This window comes from Moschus berezovskii, chromosome 4 (genome assembly GCF_049115385.1).
Source record: "Moschus berezovskii isolate FMDL1 chromosome 4, NW_MosBer_1.0, whole genome shotgun sequence".
Taxonomy (NCBI): Eukaryota; Metazoa; Chordata; class Mammalia; order Artiodactyla; family Moschidae; genus Moschus; species Moschus berezovskii.
The window spans coordinates 71,001,667-71,022,630 of NC_142463.1; the positions used below are offsets into that span (position 1 = coordinate 71,001,667).

A 20,964-nucleotide genomic window follows, 5' to 3' on the forward strand; every position below is an offset into this window, starting at 1 on the left:
TGATGGAAGGTTAAATAAGCATATTTATTTCTGCAATAATTCATCAAGCTGGACTACTTAGGATTCATGAATTTTTCTTTATATAACTGATACTTTAAGAATAAAATATCTATTATTAAATAAAAATCCAAGAAATAATATCTATGGAAGATTGCTAGAAAGACATGCAATTGCCATTCATTCTTCTTTTTTTTTTTTTCTTTTTTCTGCTAGTATTTCTAAACTCTACCTTTGGCTCTAACCAGACAATCACTAGTTATATATCTGGACTCCACTATTTTAGTCTGTTATAACAGTGCTCTTACTTAGCCTAACACTTTCCTGTTCAGTGTATTTTCCAGTACCATATGTGAATCCATAAAAGAAATCAAAGTTAAGAAGCAGGAAAAGGAATAACTGGTTTGGCTTTGTCTTACTAGACAACATAAATCTTTAATATATTATGTTCCATGCTTTACGCTGCCACGTATGCAGCCCACTTTGATACTGTAGGCATTTCTGCATGCTAGTAATAACTCTGATTCTATTAGACTAGAATTAATTATTTTAACTATTAGATTGAACTATAAGATACCACCATATTTGTAAGTGAAAGTTAAGTCTTAGCAATCTCCTTTGGTTTAACTGGGATTCCCTGATAGCTCAGTTGGTGAAGAAACCGCCTGCAATGCAGGAGACCCCAGTTCAATTCATGGGTCAGGAAGATCCTCTGGAGAAGGGACAGGCTACCCACTCCAGTATTCTTGGGCTTCCTTTGTAGCTCAGCCGGTAAAGAATCTGCCTGTAGTGCAGGAGACATGGGTTTGATCCCTGGATTGGAAAGATCGCCTGGAGAGGGGAAAGGCTACCCACTCCAGTATTCAGCCCATGGGTCACAAAGAGTCAGACATGACTGTGTTGATTTACGTATTTATAAATAATTATATTTAATTAACAATTTTTGGTTATTTTTGTATTATATAAATTCGTACAAATTGCCTCAAAATCTTTAGGGAACAAGGAGTATAAATCTAAAAACAAACATTTCTCATCATGCATATTAAGTTTCTTAGTTTCAATTATTTGTTTAGTTGTATCCCAAGACTAGGTGATCAATAAAACCTCTCAAATATGCTGCCAAATTTATCTGTAACTTGACCATTTTGATAATAAAGTAGTTACATTCACCAGAACAAAATTCCCAAATAATCCAATAATAATAGACAAAAAAATAAAAATTAGTTTCCTTTATTTAAAAAAATATTTTCTTTTGTTTTCCAGTATTATTTTGATATTAAGTTTAAAATGTTAACATTTTATAAACCATTTTTATAGTTTTTATAGCATTTACAACAGGCATAAATACTGTAGTGATTCACACATATATATGCATATTTGCACTTTCATTATTATTGGCCATGCTACGCAACATGAGGGATCTTAAGCTTCCTAAACAGGGATTGAACATGTGTCCCTTGCAGAGGAAGGATACAGTCTTTACCACTGGACAGCCAGGGAAGTCCCTGAGTTTCTATTTATAGATTTTTTTTCCAAATTATATGATTTAACACTGGAATTAAATATTTAAAATCAGTACCGTCTGGGAAAATATGGAATGATTGGTTGCTGTACATACACTTTACCTCTTCTGTCAGCCCCTAATGATGAGGATTATTTCTTAATCATTTGTGTATCCTAGAACTGAGCTTTCTGGCTTGACCAGAGTAGGCACATAAGAATGTTGATGAGCTACACTAAAACAGCAGGGTTCTTAAAAAAATTCTCGGGAACTGATTATCCATCCGGTCCTTTTAAATGCTGAAAGAGAAAACTAGTAAGCATACAGATGGGAGTACTAATATACAAGACCCAAATAATGTACTATTTCTTACCTGGTGTGAACTGCTTCATCATGTTATGCATTAAGAGACAGAGTAAAAAAAGTAAAAATACATAGAATTTATTTAAATAATACTTAAAACATTCTGATACACACATTACAACTTTAAAAAGTTAACAAAATCTTAAAAGTCTATCAACAAAAGAGATGGACTTAAGGATTTCTCTACATATATTAAGCAGTGCTTACCAAAGAAGGCATTTAGTAATTAGAAAAGGAAAGTGATAAGTGAAGACATACAACTTATAAAGAATAAAACAAAACTCAGTATAGTTAATGAGAAAACAGGAAACTGTCATGTTCAGTCTGATGAACATAGGTTTTGACAGGAAACAGCAGCGTTTCTAACTGCAAGACAGTAAAAATTCAGACACTAAAAAAAGAGTATTAAAAACTATTACAATTATTTCGCATAGAAATTACATTAAAATTTTAAAGCAGGGAGAATCTGCAGGGGTGAATATTCTGAAGCCTCAAAGGATTTCATACTCATGAAGGATATAGGAGTATTTTTTGTAATTTTTCCTTGGTCTACTTAATTCACTAAATGACTAAAGGTTAAGACAGAAGTTTCTTTCGTAAAACAGAAAAATGTGATATGTTTTAGAGATACATAGCTTTTAATATAACTTAATAAGTAACACAGAAATTTGTTTTAAGAAAACTTGTTCATTTGGGCTGCTGACCATGTGGACACAGGACACAACATGTTCTCTATGTATTTGCTTTCTTTCTGCACATCATAGAACAGTGGTACCTTGAAAAACATTAGGGTTAACTTTACAGTTGATTTTAAAGTGACACAACAGGTTAATCTTCTGCCACTTTCAATATGTAGAGGTAACAGAATTAATAATGAACACTTATATTGATATGATGCTTTAAAGTTAAAAGTGTTTCTGTGTATATTATTTCAAGTTAAAAATTTTTCCCCATGTGTCTGCTTGGAGGTTGAATTGTACAGGCAACTACTACTTTCTGAGATTCAAAAGAATAAGAAGGACTGTACTGAGTATTTTGAAAGACAATCAATCCACAACAAAGTGGAAAAAAGTCATCCACACACCAAAAAAACCCCTAACCAAATGAACTTTGATCACTACTAGACAGGGTTTAAACCATTGAAGTGAGTCATGTGATACCAAGTGAACTGCAAAACAGTTGCAGTAAGTTTCCAAGACTGAGTCATATCAGATTATAAAAGCTCCTATTTGTACATTTGGGTCTCTATAATCAATCTTCGTAAAACATAGGGCTATAGTTTTTAAAGCTAAATGTAACACTTCTATAAGTGATCTATAATATATAAAAATAACTATACATTATCTTATACGAGCAGATGTAAAATCCAATAACAAAGATATGTATTTCTAAGTTATAAAGGTTTTACTTTTTTTTCCCCCAAAGTTTAATCAGTGATTTTGTTGGATTCCTTACAAAATAATTTTAATAGTATTCAAAAATTTAAATACATGTAAATGAGAAATGATACAGTATATTTATTCTCAATTATCAGCTTTAAAAACTGAATTACACACATGACAAAGATTAAAACTAGTGACAAGCACACAAACCAAAAGATTTCCAGTGAATCAGAACTGGAAACCAATAAAAGTGATCAATTGGAGGTCATGACCTTCTGATCATTGTATTACATAGACAAGAGCCAAAATTCAGACTTACAGTAATTAAAATTCATATTAAGCTGAAAAATTCAAGAATTTTATTGAAATAGTATAAAATAGAACTAATCTATGTAAATCTCTTTAAAGTTAGATGAAACACTTAAAATTAAAAATATACAGACAGTCTATGTTAAATGTATAAAATACAACAGTTAAAACTCATATTGTTAGAAGCAAAGAAAAAATATGTATACACATTAATAAGTGAAAAAGTAGAAAAGTAAAGTTTGGAACTGAAGAAACCTATACTGTGCATTTGTTACAAGAGAAGGGCAACGGGAAAAGAAATAAAAGCCATTTACAAAGAACTGTTAGTTTTTCTCTAGTGCATACTTAGATTTATCCAGTACACTAAGGCAAACAAAATGAAACTGCCATTGCTCTCTTCCTGGCAGCTGACACATCTTGATAAAATTGAAACCATTAACATTATTTAGAAGGTATTCTAATGTCAATGGAGATGAGGTTAGGAATATATGAGGTTCTATGTAAATTTATGACCAATTACAGGAAATAAATCACTTCACACTTGTTTCACTCTGAACTTTTAAAGCTACATCAAAGTACCACATACATTTCATATGATTTAACCTTTAGCTGGAGCACTGAAAAAAAAATTCAAACCTTCAGCAAAACATCCTCATAAAAACAAGGTTTTTTTTCTATCTGGATTGAATTCCTAGGAGGAATTATTCTTCTCCAAAGCTGAATCATAGGTTTTATCAGTCCATTCAATCAACCAAATTTTAAATCATTTATTTGATAAAGGATTTGTGTCTGGACTATATAAAGAATTCTTACAACTAAATTATAAAAAGATAACCCAATTTGAAATGGGCAAAAGGTCTGAGTAGATATGTCTCTAAAGAAGATACAAATGGCTAATAAGCATAGGGAAAGATGCTCAATTATCATTAACTATAGAGAGAATACAAATCAAAAAAAACAAAATGAGATAACATTTACACTTACTAGCTATTATTATTCGGAGAAGGCAATGGCAAGCCACTCCAGTACTCTTGCCTAGAAAATCCCATGGATGGAGGAGCCTGGTAGGCTGCAGTCCTCGGGGTCGCTAAGGGTCAGACACGACTGAGCGAATTTACTTTCACTTTTCACTTTCACACATTGGAGAAGGAATGGCAACCCACTCCAGTGTTCTTGCCTGGAGAATCCCAGGGAAGGGGTAGCCTGGTGGGCTTCCGTCTATGGGGTCACACAGAGTTGGACACGATTGAAGTGACTTAGCAGTAGCAGCAGCTATTATTATTATTACTAGCTTTATTATAGCTATTGATCTCCACTCCCTCCATATAGCTATTTAAAAGGTATAGCCCTGTGTTTTACAAAGATCGATTGTAGAGACCCAAAAATAGAGAATAACAGGTACTGGCAAGGATGTGAATAAACTAGAACCCTCATAAATAGCTGGTGGGAATATACAATGGTACAGCTTCTTTGGAAAACAGTACAGCAGTTTCTCAAATGGTTAAAAGAGTTATCATATAACCCAGCAATATCATTAATAAGTACACATTCAAGACAAATGAAAATGTTCACAAAGAAACCTGAACATAGATGCTTGCAGCAGCATTATTTAAAGTAGCCCCAAAGTGAAAACATCCCAAATGTCTATCAACTGATGCACGGATATATAAATTATGGTATATCTATATGAAGGAATATTATTAGGCATTATGAATGAAAAAGTACTGATACATGCTACTACAAGGATGAACTCTGACAAGACTGTACAAGAAACCAATCACAGACGACCACATATTGTATAATTCCATTTAAATGAAATACCCAGAACAGAGAAATCAACAGAAAGTATCAACAGATTAGTGTTTGCCTAGAACTAGCGGAAAGGAACCCTGAGGGGAAATGAGGAGTGACTGCTAATGGGAATGTGACTAACTTTTGAATGATAAAAATGTTCTACAATTTACTGTGATGATGGTTGCACAACTCAGTGAATATACTAAAAACCACTGAATTGTACACTTTAGGTAGGTGAAGTATATTACACATGAATTAAAGCTCAATAAAGCTGTTTTATATATATATATACACACACACATAAAATATTTATATCTATTTACATATATGTCACATAGCCATTCTGTGGATATATTTTCAATAGAGATATTTCCAGACTAAAAAGAAATAATTTTCTATTTAGGAAATGAAGAAAACTTAATTGATTAAAAAAAATTCACCAACAACATTAACCTTCAACATTTAGTTTTTTCGTCAACGTAAAAAGAAATGATGGCTACCTTCTACAGTTTCAGTTTAAATAGGCAGAAAATAGTCACAATAAAATTTTTATTTCTTTAGACTGAAGTTAAAGGAGATGAATTCATTTATAGTATTTAATTTTTTCAGAAACTAAAACTTCTGATAGAAAAATAATTAAAAAAACATTCAATATACATACATAGCCACAAACCCATGCTATTTTATCACTGAACACAAAATAAGCTTTCAAAGACAAGGTTAGTATCCTCTCTTCCTCATTTGGAGGTACTCACAGGCTGCTTAGTTAAGATTGGGTACTTGCAAACCACATGACCTCATGAATGCTATCTTATCATATCACAGGTTCCTCACACTGACCACAACAACTTAAATCAGACAGTCAAGAAAGTAGCACTGAGTCTTTGACACGTATTATTGGTATGACATTTTCAGCTGTCCAGCTTGTGGGCAGTGAAAATCTGATTATCTCGTGTCCAACTGCATCTGTGAGATATGGCCTATGAAAAGCACATGACTTACTGCACTAAAACTTCCAACCACAATGTAAAAGTTTTAGTTTTTGTAAATCTGAGAGAGCTAGCTATTCACCTTGCATCAATTTTCCTTTAATCAACAGTAAATTTGTGGAGCACATTTTCTAATGTTCCTAGTTTGAAACACTATCAATACTATTGTTTCTTTAAAACTGAATTACATAGATGCAAAGAAAACCTCAAGATTTAAAATAACTGATTATATTTCCAAATCTTAGCGTAGTTGAAGAAATTGGATTAATATTTAAGAATAGATAGCATTAACAAACAAGTGTGAAGTATTGGGTCGCTTGGTAAAAAAATAGCACAAGAATATCTAAATTAGACTGAAAAAAATCCAAATTGGCTCTGATGCATCATTTAACCCAAGGCCTTAATAGGAATATAACTTAAAACATAATTAAGGAAGAAGACAGTATTTAATGCCACTTCCTCTTGTTCAAGAAAGCTTTACCCTCAGCCATCAGTTCAATCTCTGTAAGTGCTTTTCTTTACTACCACACACTAAAAACAGACTAATCAGAAGGCACTCTGGTTTTAGAAGTGCCCCTCTTTACTGGTTTCTACAGTTATTTCTTCTTGAGCTCTTCACACACCTCTGAACCTTTGCATATGATGGTTTCTTTGCCTGAAATAGCTTTCTACTCTCCTTTTCCTGGCTAACTTCTATTCGTCCTTCAATAAAGAGTTTAGGCAGCCCCACGCCCAGAAACCTTTTCATGTTTCTAGGCTGTGGCACCATATGGTTCTACCACAGCACTGCCCATACTGACTGGCTCTCCCTACCAGTCTGAATTCCTTCACAATTGGGACTATGACTTTTATACACCTAGCACAGGACTGGCATGGAAAGGACTTTATAATGATCATTTAAATAACTGTTTTGGGATGCAGAAATTGAGGCAAGGCCTGAAGTATGCCTGAGAGTTAAAAGATGTCAAAATATTCACCAACTGAATGAATGTATGAATAGGCATCCTAAGGCCACACAGTTAATCAGTGGCAGAACTAGCCCTACAATCCAGGATGACCATTTCTCAACCACCTGCAGTAAGATGGAGAGCAAAGACACAAAATTCAGAAACAAAACTAAACTTATCAAATGAAAACACCCAAAGAACAACAAACAAAATCCAGAATGCTATTAAGAACCTGATAAGTTGCATGGATATCTATTTTCTCCCTCTTCTTTATTTTATGAATGTGTTTAGCAGTGGTGGCAAGACAGTGAGGGAGAAAGTCAGAGTTAGATGAAGAGTGGGGATAATCAGCTTTCAAATAAATGAAATAAATTTAAAAAATGAACACTAAAGTCTTGAAACCTGAGTACACAAAAATTCCCTGGATTTTAAAATCATAGCTCATGTTGGTTGCCCCATATCAGATTGAATGAAATCTTCAAGCCTATCTTGTCAGTGTCATTCCAAATGTCAACAAACTACTGTAATCATCCTAAAACCTTATTGGTATCATACATACGACTGAAATGTCTTTAGGCATTTATATCTTATTTTCCTCATGTCTAAGATCTAAGAGTATACTATTAGATGGCTTCTTCATGAAAGGCTAAAAGGAAGTCTCTTCCACCCTTACTGAAATAAATCCATTTCAGTTCAGTTCAGTCGCTCAGTCGTATTGACTCTTTGCGACCCCATGGACTGCAGCACGCCAGGCCTCCCCGTCCATCACCGACTTCCGGAGTTTACTCAAACTCTTGTCCATTGAGTCAGTGATGCCATCCAACCATCTCATCCTCTGTTGATCCCTTCTCCTCCCACCTTCAATCTCAGCATCAGGGTCTTTTCAAATGAGTCAGCTCTTTGCATCAGGTGGCCAAAGTACTGGAGTTTCAGCTTCAACATCAGTCCTTCCAATGAATATTCAGGACTGATTTCCTTTAGGATGAACCAGTTGGATCTCCCTGCAGTCCAAAGGACTCTCAAGAGTCTTCTCCAACACCATAGTTCAAAAGCATCAATTCTTCAGCGCTCAGCTTTCCTTATAGTCCAACTCTCACATCCATACATTACTGGAAAAACCATAGTCTTGACTAGACAGACTTTTGTTGGCAAAGTAACATCTCTGCTTTTTAATATGCAGTCTAGAATGGTCATAACTTTTCTCCCAAGGAGTACTAATAAGTAACTATAAAAACTGTCACTTTAGGTTTTATAGTTAGTTCCATTTCCTTTAAAAAATGCTAAGCATTTTTAACCCAAGTGGCATTTGACCACTTGGGTATATGCAGTTTCCTTTCAAGTAGTTTCTTGTGAGGTATGTTTCTAATCTCACAGCCACAGAATAATTGTTGGGGCCATTTATTTAGCAATTTACAGACCAGTACAGTTGTCCCTCAGTATCCAAGGGAGACTGGATCAGGACCCTGTGGATACCAAAATCCACAGATGATCAAGTCCCTCATAAAAGATAGAGTAGTATTTGCATATAACCTGTGCACATCCTTCTGTATAATTTAAGTAATCTCTAAATATAGGGATTCCCTGGTGGCTCAGTGGTAAAGAATCCGCCTGCCAATGCAGGAGATGCGGGTTCGATCCCTGGGTTCGGAAGATCCTCTGGAGAAAGAAATGGCAACCTGCTTCAGTATTCTTGCCTAGAAAAGTATATTTTCTACAATGTCTTGCACAATATCAGAAAAAATTCCATCTGATACAGCTTAATATTCAAGCCTGACTTTACACTTCTAATTGGTTCTGTTCCTTGGCCAATGTTATATTATTTCTTGAGGACATTTACTTGGTCTTTTAATTCAGAGTACCAGATCCGAATTCCTAGTTCCAGACTGATTCTTTATTCTGTAAATTGGCAGTTCACCCAGATTTTATCCTAGAAATTTTGTAAAGAAACCCTTCTAGAGGCATGTCCTACTTTAGTCAATACTTCTAAAAGGCTTCTTTCCTTGGTATCTCATCTTTTCTGGGTTCTAATTCCTTCTCGCCTTGTTTTCTATAATTTTTGAAAAATTGATATTGGAATATAGTTGATTTACAATGTTGTGTTAGTTTCAGGTATACAGCTAACTTTTATATTTTTCATTTTTCTTTTCTAAGTGATTTAATTATTTCACTTTACCCTCTCCTACCAGAACCTTTTTTTTTTCATATTCTCACAATTCAACTCCAATTTCTTAATGAAACTACCATCATTAGAAACATATTATTCACTAACAAATCAAAACTTTTCTTTTTACCTACAGCAACCAAGATACACAGATGTATGTAGTTGAATAGAATACCCTCTTTTTATGAATGTAATATAAAACTAGGAGATTGTCTAAAAGTCCTGTGTTGGATTACTATTGTATTTCTTTATATGAATGTGGTATATTATTCTCTTAGGAGGCAAAGAATGAATGGAAATATATCCGGAAGTTTGGCCACTGGTTAATTACTTTTCCATTATAGGTCATTACAAGATATTGAGATAGTTCTCTGTGCTATACAGTATGTTCTTGTTGCTACCTATTATACATACAATAGTGTGCATAAGTTAACTCCAAACTGCTAATTGCTCTCCCCCTCTCCCTTCTGTGGTAACCATAAACTTGTTTTCTATGTCTGTGAGTCTATTTTGGTTTTAAAATAAGTTCATTTGTATAATTTTTAAAATTCCACATACAAGTGAAATCATATGATATTTGACTTTCTATAAATAGATTCTTGAAACAATGCTTTGAATAGCTAAGCTAATTTACATAGCTGAATAAGCTTGTATTTCTTAAATAATATGTATATATGAAAATGGGTTGAAGATTTTTACTTAATTCTAGGTTTCTAGAAATGTCAGATTTGGCTAAAAAATCTCAGTTGCCTCTGTTTCCTGAAAATCATCTATCTAATATTTAAAAGCTATTGGCAACCACTGGAAACTAAAGCAGAACTGAAGGGTCAAGTCAGACCACTCCCCTAGTCTCAGATTATATAGAAATCGAAAGCCTGAAGAAAAAAGAAAAGTAAAGAGTACTAAATGAGGATAGATTTCTACTACCTAAAAATTGACTCTCATCTGAGAGAGAGAATTAATTTTAATTCAATTAAACTCCTATGAAACTCTTACTTTGTTTACCATGAGACAACTGAACTGGTCAACAGGATTGGTAAGGCAGTGGATTGGAGTAGATCAGAAGCTACATGCCCAGGCAGTAGTTCTGTCTCTGCCACTAAATAGCTGCGCAACTTTCGGTAAGTCCCTTCAACTCTTGGGTCCTCAGGTTCCTTAAGTGAAAAACTAGATAAACTTTAAGAACAAGTCCGGTTAAAAATATATATATATATGTATATCTGAAATCTTAGTTTTAAGTCTTTTACATAGTGCTATTATTCCAGACATAAAATACTGGACACTGTTCAATAAGTATTTTTTTAATTTTAATAAGATGAACTGCTTACCTGAGAAAACGGAACATGTTAAGAGTAATAACAGTCATTTAAAGAGGTCATTAAGAATCAATTTTTTATCGATAAATGGAGATTGTAAAATTAAAAATCAGTGCTACACATTTCATTCAAGGGCCTTAAAGCAATTTTCATAGGAGTACAATTATGCTCTATCATTATCTACATAAGACCTTTTTTTGGGCAGGGGCAGCAGAGAAAACGAATTTACTTGCACCAAGGCTTATGTGAGCTTCTACACTTCACATTGCTTTGCTAAAGAAAGAACAAGTTGAAGGAAATTATTTTATTAAGAAGCTCCTACACTGAGAAAACTAGCACTTTTCACTGTAAAAAGATGCATGAGTGTGTGCTAAGTCACTTCAGTCGTGTCCGACTCTTTGCGACCCCATGGACTGTAGCCCACCAGGCTCCTCTGTCCATGGGATTCTCCAGGCAAGAATACTGGAGTGGGTTACCATGCCCTTCTCCAAAAAGATGCATGAAGGCTTATAATTTCACATTTTGAAAAAGTTCTTAAACAATAATTCTAAGATTAAAATTATCAATGTCATCAATACAAATAGAAAACACTATTTTTGATTCTTATTTCTGCCTGCAGATACAGATTGTTGTTATCAAAGCAGTTTGAAAGAATGTAAATTCTATTCTACGTTACCACTCTGTAAACTAGCTATACTTAGAGTTTTGCAAGATTTAAAAGGAAATAAAGACTGGTAGAAACAGTCAGTATGGAATAAGCATCCAGTGAAGAAAAAAAACAAAGGCACTTGGTTAGACCAAAAGGAGAGAGAGAGGGGAAAATAAAGCTGCCCATACCTACAGAGCCAAATGACTAAATTCTTTTCTACTTTTGTTGTTCAATCGCTAAGCCATGTTCAACTCTTTGCAACCCCATGGACTGCAGCATGCCAGGCTTCCCTGTCCTTCACTATCTCTCAGAGTTTGTTCAAACGTATGTCCATTGAGTCGGTGATGCCATCCAACCATCTCATCCTCTGTCACCCTCTTCTCCCCCTCCCCTCAATCTTTCCCAGCTTCAAGATCTTTCTATCTTTATTCTGATTTTGATGCTTATTCAAAGTCAAGGAGTCTTTTAAAAAGCTGTTGCTGCTGCATCTTTTAAAAAATTAATTCAAGTGATTTTTATTACCTATTTTTAAACTGAAGAATATAAGGGGAAATAAAAGGACTCAAACAGTACCAAAGGGTCATCTGTCATTTGACTCTCAAAGATTTTTATTTTAAAAATTCTAGTTTGATAACAAAGTGAGCATACACACTAAACATATTAAGAATGTTTCAGTTCAGTTCAGTCGCTCAGTCGTGTCCAACTCTTTGCGACCTCATGAATCACAGCACGCCAGGCCTCCCTGTCCATCACCAACTCCCGGAGTTCACTCAAACTCATGTGCATTGAGTTGGTGATGCCATCCAGCCATCTCATCCTCTATTGTCCCCTTCTCCTCTTGCCCCCAATTGCTCCCAGCATCAGGGTCTTTTCCAATGAGTCAATTCTTCGCATAAGGAGGCCAAAGTATTGGAGCTTCAGCTTTAGCATCAGTCCTTCCAATTAACACCCACAACTGATCTCCTTTAGAATGGACTGGTTGGACCTCCTTGCAGTCCAAGGAACTCTCAAGAGTCTTCTCCAACACCACAGTTCAGAAGCATCAATTCTTCGGCGATCAGCTTTCTTCATAGTCCAACTCTCACATCCATACATGACCACGGGAAAAACCATAGCCTTGACTAGATGGACCTTTATTGGCAAAGTAATGTCTCTGCTTTTTAATATACTATCTAGGTTGGTCATAACTTTCCTTCCAAGGAGTAAGCGTCTTTTAATTTCATGGCTGCAATCACCATCTGCAGTGATTTTGGAGCCCCAAAAAAATAAAGTCTGACACTGTTTCCCCATCTATTTCCCCTGAAGTGATGGGACCAGATGCCATGATCTTCGTTTTCTGAATGTTGAGCTTCAAGCCAACTTTTTCACGCTCCTCTTTCACTTTCATCAAGAGGCTCTTTAGTTCCTCTTCACTTTCTGCCATAAGGGTGGTATCATCTGCATATCTGAGGTTATTGATATTTCTTCCGGCAATCTTGATTCCAGCTTGTGCTTCTTCCAGCCGAGCGTTCCTCATGATGTACTCTGCATATAAGTTAAATAAGCAGGGTATCCACATACTGCCTTGATGTACTCCTTTTTCTATTTGGAACCAGTCTGTTGTTTCATGTCCAGTTCTAATTGTTGCTTCCTGACCTGCATATAGGTTCCTCAAGAGGCAGGTCAGGTGGTCTGATATTCCCATCTCTTTCAGAATTTTCCAGTTTATTGTGATCCACACAGTCAAAGCCTTTGGCATATCAATAAAGCAGAAGTAGATGTTTTTCTGGAACACTCTTGCTTTTTTGATGATCCAGCGGATGTTGGCAATTTGATCTCTAGTTCCTCTGCCTTTTCCAAAACAAGCTTGAACATCTGGAAGTTCACGGTTCACGTATTGCTGAAGCCTGGCTTGGAGAATTTTGAGCATGACTTTACTAGCATGTGAGATGAGTGCAATTGTGCAGTAGTTTGAGCACTCTTTGGCATTGCCTTTCTCTGGGATTGGAATGAAAACTGATCTTTTCCAGTCCTGTGGCCACTGCTGAGTTTACCAAATTTGCTGGCATATTGAGTAAAGCACTTTCACAGCATCATCTTTCAGGATTTGAAAGAGAACAGTAAAAATACATTTTAAGGACTTCCCTAGTGGTCCAATGGTTAAGAATTCATCTACCAATGTAGGAGACATGGGTTTCTATCCCTGGTCCAGGATGCTCCCACATGCCTCAGAGCAACTAAGCCAGTGTGCCTCAAGTGCTGAGCCTACAGGCCACAACTACTGAGCCCATGCTCTGCAACAAGAGAAGCCACCAGAATGAGAAGCTTGCACCCGACAACTAGAAAGTAGTTCCCTACTCACTGCAACTAGAGAAATCCTGCAACACCAACAAAGATGAAGAACAGCCAAAATTAACACATTTTAAAAATGAATAAAAATAAAGCAAAAATACATTTTGATAGATATTTAAGTAAACCTATAGCGCAGGTATACATAGAGTTATCAGAATATAAAAACTTAAAGAGTATATGTATAAACATTTTTAAAGCCAAACTTTAGCAAGGGCTTTGTTTAGATTTCTTTTTATTTACAGAAACTCCTAATTTCCTACTTGGCTGCTGCTGCTTCTGCCGCTAAGTCACTTCAGTTGTGTCTGACTCTGTGTGACCCCATAGATGGAAGCCCACCAGGCTCCCCCATCCCTGGGATTCTCCAGGCAAGAACACTGGAGTGGGTTGCCATTTAAGATATAAAGGAAGATTCTAGTGACATACGATGACTTAACTTAAAAACCTGCCTCCCCAACAAAGAAGACAGGAAGACAGAAGACTTTTTGGAAGCCAGCACAATGGCTATCCTTAGAAAGAAAGTTGGTTCCATTTACCCAGATTTTAAGTTGTTTAGAGTACCCTGGAATAATTCTTTCCTTTCTCTTATTTTCTGGCCCATCTTGTCCTGAAATAGCTAACGTTTCTCTAATTTCTTCAAGAGAGTGTCAACTGACAAATCACAGCTCCTTTTCAAGTTCTTTCATAAATCATTTTTCTGATAAATCGTGGGAAAGGATGACAAAATCACTTTCAATAAATTCATTCTTCAGATGGATTTCATAAATCTTTTTCTGATAAATGGTGGGAAAGGATGACAAAATCACTTTAAATAAATTCATTCTTCAGATGGATTAGGAAACAACTATGCTGAAGTGCTTCCTTCTTGAAGGTCTCCTTTTGGGAGCCTCTTGAAGACTTCACCCTTGCTAGATCTCCTCCTAGCCCACTGGTGGTTTTGGTCTCCTCTGCTGGCTCTCTTGACCTTAAAGGCGAGGAGCACCACAAACTTGCTCCTAGACCCCCTTCTCTTTATTGATGAATGCTGTCTCTATGCCAATGACCAATAAACCTATTTTTAGTCCCTGATCTCTTTCCAGAGTCTCATACTCACATATCCATTATCTGCCTGCTATTTTCATTTTAATATTTAATAGGAATCTCAACCTTAACATAAAGAGAACACAACTTTGGATCTTCTACCTTCCCTAACCTCAGTAAGTCGCACCAACCATTCACTCAACTATCAAGGCAAACATCTCTGGAGTCACTGACTACTCTCTCATGTCCCTCACACAATCCACCAGCAAGTTCTCTACTTCTAAAACATCCACCATGCTAAGATTTCCACTTCTGCTCTTACCTGGACTAATTTAATGGCCTCCTAATGAACCTCCCTATTTCCATTCTTACTTTCCTACAATCAATTCACCACATAGCAGGCAGGGCAAATCAGATCAGATCATTCTTGCTTAGCCAAAAATAAAATCCAAATGATTTATCCTGGCTTATAGGACACTATATAGGATTTGACTCTCTTTCTTTAGTCTTACCTCATACTATTTTTTTCCCATTCTCTACTATACTCGAGCCACATTAGTATGGTTTCTCAAAAGTCCACTTCATTTTTTCCAGGGTCTTTGTGCTAGTTGTTTCTTCTGCCAAGAATGATCTTTTCACTGTTTTCTGCACATCAGAAGCTCCTTAGCATTTCTATCACAACTTATATGTTACCTTATCAGCAAAGCCTTCCACAAACATTTCTTCACTAAAAACATTTTCATGAAGTACCCACCACATGCCAACACTATTCTGGATGCTAGGGGAAAGGTACTCAGTCTTATTAGTAATTAAGGAAATACTCATTAAAACTGTAATGAGAATCTTCTTCACAGTCAAAGAGTCACTAAAATTAGATAAAGACAGACCATCCCACATGCTGATGAGGATGTAGAACAATGAAAACTGTCTTTATGGCTCATGGGAGTATATACTGTTGTTGTTATTTAGTCACTAAGTGGTGTCTGACTCTGTAGCTTACCAGGCTTCTCTGTCCATGAGATTTCCCAGGCAAGGATACTAGAGTGGTTGCCATTTCCTTCTCCAGGGGATTTTCCTGACCCATGTCTCCTGCATTAGCAGGTGGATTCTTTACCACTGAGGGCACGTGAGAAGCCCAATAAACAACAGCAATGTTCTTAAAAGGCCAAATCAGAAGTAATTCAAATATTCACCAACAGAATAGATAAATAAATTGCGGTATATTTACATAAAGAAAAGTTACACAGCAATGAGAATGAATAACCTAGAGCTACATTTAAGAATAACATGGTTAAATTTCACTAGCAACTTTGAGCAAAGGAAGCATGGCACAGAAGAAGATATACCATCAGTTCAGTTCAGTTCAGTTCGGTCGCTCGGTCGTGTCCGACTCTTTGTGACCCTATGAATCACAGCATGCCAGGCCTCCCTGTCCATCACCAACTCCCGGAGTTCACTCAAACTCATGTCCATCGAGTCAGTGATGCCATCCAGCCATCTCATTCTCTGTCGTCCCCTTCTCCTCCCGCCCCCAATCCTTCCCAGCATCAGATTCTTTTCCAGTGAGTCAACTCTTCTCATGATCATTTATATAAAATTTAAAAACTTAAACCACTGTATTAGAAGTTGAGATCACAGTTATTTCTGAGGAGGAGTGCGTGACTGAAGAGAGGTTGGGAGAGAGTATGAATGAAGCATCTCTTGGACCTGGGTGGTGGTTACATGGATGTGATCTCTGTGATAACTTATTGAGCTATAAACTTGTCACCTGGGTACTTTTCTGTAAGTAATACTTCTATAGAAAAGTTTTAGAAGTTTGTGCTCTTTAGATTGTTCAATTTTTATGACTATGAACCCATACGACTGCAGAATGTTAAGGATAATAGCTGGTGGACTCATTCTAGAAGGTCTCCATATGAAAGAGCAATGAAGAAACTGTTGCTTGGTCTTAGTATCAGGAACAGGTGTGGCTCTTCTAACCAACTGGTCTGTTTAAACACAAAAACACTATGAAAAGTTTAAAGTGACCAGATTTCCCCTTTCTGCTGAAAACCTTAGAGCCAAGCTTGAGGCCCATGAATAAAAATGTATAAGATACTTTTGCGGTATGCTATTTTGTATTGGTCTTATTCACGGTTCCATGTTATATTCCTAATGTTCTTTACTTTTTCTCACAAAATTAAACTTTTTTTTTTTAATCATTTGCAAACTTCCTTTATCCTATCTGGAACAAGGCATGGTATTAGTGAATACAAAATGCTCTAATTTTTTTCTTTTTTTAAATTTTTATTTAATAAATGGTACAAAGCATAATGCCATAAACATTAACAGTTAAAATTTCACCAAATGAAAAATATGCTATAGAATACATAGTTGCAAAAAGCTACATTAAGTTATTTTACAACTGCCTCAAGCTGCAAAAAGAAAAAAAACCCAAAGCCATACCTAAGTTATCCCTCTCTCAAAATAATGCCATATATATTATAAACCACAAGCTCCCCATCAAAAGACAGGAACTGCTTTTGTTAATTCATATATATATATATAATTCATATATATATATATATGACTATCACTTTGCTATACACCTGAAACAAACACAACACTGTAAATAAAATATAGTACAATATAAAATAAAAATAAGTAACAGATCTTTGGGGCTTTACACTGAGTTAGAGTTCCTAACGGAGGGATAACAGCACCATAGCCGCACTGAATCCTCATGAAGGAGGCACACGAATGACTGGATTACAGGAGTTACAGGAATGAGAGCTGCTCACTTCCCAGAAACTACAGCTCACAGAAAACCAACAAAGGCACGAGATACAGACCATTCACTTATGAATGTGTAAAACTCAAGAAAGTCCACATCACTCCTACAACATGTTCAAAGTGCCTCAGAAAAAAAAATTATGGTTTGGTTTTACTTCATTCTTGTTTAACACACTGTAATCTGACTAGATGGAGAAGGCAATGGCAACCCACTCTAGTACTCTTGCCTGGAAAATCCCATGGATTGGAGGATCCTGGTAGGCTGCAGTCCATGGGTTTGCTGAGTCAGACATGACTGAGCGACTTCACTTTCACGCATTGGAGAAGGAAATGGCAACCCACTCCAGTGTTCTTGTCTGGAGAATCCCAGGGACGAGGGAGCCTGGAGGGCTGCTGTCTATGGGGTCGCACAGAGTTGGACATGACTGAAGTGATTAAGCAGCAGCAGCAATCTGACAAGAAGTCCTGACCATGAAATCCAGCTTCTGCCACTTACTGGTTATGTAACTTTAGATGAATTATTTAGCCTCACTGAGCCTATAAAGTAGAAATATTAACATTTTTCACAGGATAACTGTGAAGATTAAAATAGTTATCCAAAAGATCTATATCTGGTTTAGCAACTACCACATAGAAAGTTTAATAAAAACAGGGAATATCTGCTTTAAATAGAAAAGCTACTAAAAAAAATAAAAAAGAAAAGCTACTAAGTGATTATAATTACTTTTGTGGGATTTTAAAGATATAAAGCACATTAAAACTATTTTATTAAGACATCATAAAAATTCAGCAAAGCTGTACAATGGGGAAATATTTAATTTTTAGTATAAGAGGACTATCTTCAGTCTGGAATAAATCTACCTATTCCTAGATCTACCAGAACACATCAGCACCAAGAACAAGTTAAAACATAAAATTTGTATTCCAAAAACATTTCCAGATCAGCTGTTTGGTGAGCATTTTCACATGAAAAACTATTGTAAATGACAGCAAGGCTTAAAGGAACCCAGAGAAGCTTTGTCAATTGATACTGTGGCTGAACTGTATGATTATACTTCTCAGTATATCAATATCTGAATTACCTCTGAGTACATTTCTTTTGGCTTCTAAATGAGATTACCTTTCTACTTCCTTCTATCTCCCTTTCCAGGCAGTTAGAAGATATTCTTTGTCTTTAATGGTTGGCAGCTGTAAGAAGATGGATTAAACACTGAAGCAGACGGCTCATTCATTTCAGGAACTTACAGTTTTATGTCTTCTGACTTAAATGTTCCTGATGTCCAAACCGCCTGAAAACGTTTTAATTTTTCAAAACCCAGCCATCTTATCCCACTATGTTTCAAAGGAGGCTATGTAGCATACAGGAATTAAGTGCGTAGGTGGACTTAAAGCTATATAGTCTAACCTCCTACCTCTATCACTGACTAGTGTATGACCATGGGGAGTTATTTAATACCCAAGAACCTCAGTTTTATGACATGTAGAAAGTGAAGTCACTCATTCATGTCCGACTCTTTGTGATCCCTTGGACTGTAGCCTACCACGCTCCTCCATCCACAGGATTTTCCAGACAAGAGTACTAGAGTGCATTGCCATTTCCTTCTCCAGAGGATCTTCCCAACCCAGGGATCGAACCTGGGTCTCCTGCATTGTAGGCAGACGCTTTACCATCTGAGCCACCAGGGAAGTCCTTATGACATGTAAAGCATGAATAATAATGATGCTACCTACCTCAGAAGTTTGCTGTGAAGATTAAAAGAAATAAAGGAAGTTTAATACTTAGTACAGTGTCTGACACAAAACGACTATTGAACAAATGGTATCTACTATAATGTATACTTTTCATTATGTATTACAATTTATTTCTATGCCTATTTCCTTACAAATAGCTGAGAAAAGAAGAGAAGCAAAATGCAAAGGAGAATGGGAAAGATTTACTGATCTGAATGCAGAGTTTCAAAGAATTGCAAGGAGAGATAAGAAAGCCTTCTTAATAGAACAATGCAGAGAAATAGAGGAAAACAACATAATGAGAAAGACTAGATCTCAAGAAAATTGGAAATACCAAAGGAACATTTCATGCAAAGATGGGCACAATAAAGGACAGAAATGGTAAGGACTTAACAGAAGTAAAAGAGGTTAAGAAGAGGTGGCTAGAATACACAGAAGAACTGTACAAAAAAAGTCTTAATGACCCAGATAACCACGATGGTGTGATCGCTAGAGTCAGACATCTTGGAGTGTAAAGTCAAGTGGGCCTTAGGAAGCATTTCAATGAACAAAGCTAGTGGAAGTAATCGAATTCTAGCTGAGCTATTTAAAATCCTTAAAAATGGTGCTATTAATGTGCTACACTCAACATGTCAGCAAATTTGGAAAACTCAGCAGTGGTCACAGGACTGAAAAAGGTCAGTTTTCATTCCAATCCCAAAGAAAGGCAATGCCAAAGAATGTTCTAAGTACTGCACAATTGTGTTCATTTCACATGCTAACAAGGTAATGCTTAAAACCCTTCAAGTTAGACTTCAACAGTACTTGAACCAAGAACTTCCAGATGTATAAGCTGGATTTAGAAAAAGCAGAGGAACCAGAGATCAAATTGCCAACATCTGTTGGATCACAGAAAAAGCAAGAGAATTTCAGGAAAGCATCTACTTCTGCTTCATTGAAGTATGCTAAAGCCTTTGACTGTGTGGATCACAACAAACTGTGGAAAATTCTTCAAGAGATGGAAATACCAGACCACCTTATCTGTCTCCTGAGAACCCTGCATGTAGGTCAAGAGCAACAGTTAGAACCTGACATGGAACAATGGACTAGTTCCAAATTGGGAAAGGAGTACGTCAAGGCTGTATATTGTCACCCTGCCTATTTAACTTATATGCAGAGTACATCATGAAAATGCCAGGCTGGATGAAGCACAAGCTGGAATCAAGATTGCTGGGAAAAATATCAATAACCTCAGATATGCAGATGACACCACCCTTATGGCAGAAAGTGAAGAGGAACTAAAGAGTCTCATGATGAAGGCTAAAGAATTCCAAAAACTAAGATAGTGGCATCTGATTTCATCACTTTATGGAAAATAGATGGGGGAAAAAATGGAAACAGTGAGAGACTTCATTTTCTTGGGCTCCAAAATCACTGTGGACAGTGATTGCAGCCATGAAATTAAAAGATGCTTGCTCCTTGGAAGAAAAGCTATGTCAAACCCAGACAGCATATTAAAAAGCAGAGACATCACCTTGCCAACAAAGGTCCATCTAGTCAAAGCTATGATTTTACCAGTAGTCATGTGTGGATGTCAGAGCTGAACCATAAAGAAGGCTGATCACAGCAGAATTGATGCTTTCAAACTGCGGTGCTGGACAAGACTCCTGAAAGTCTCTTGGACTGCAAGATCAAACCAGTCAATCCTAAAGAAAATCAGTCCTGA

General features: G+C 36.2%; 1 protein-coding gene and 1 non-coding gene across 7 annotated transcripts in view; both read right to left on the minus strand.

Moving 5' to 3' along the window:
* Positions 1 to 20,964, minus strand: part of EVI5 (ecotropic viral integration site 5) — a 245,418-nt gene that overhangs the window by 14,607 nt on the left and 209,847 nt on the right. The gene's annotated exons all lie outside the window — the stretch shown is intronic.
* TRNAC-ACA (transfer RNA cysteine (anticodon ACA)) lies at positions 19,143 to 19,214 on the minus strand. The gene has a single exon. It is a non-coding gene; the product is annotated as a tRNA-Cys (tRNA).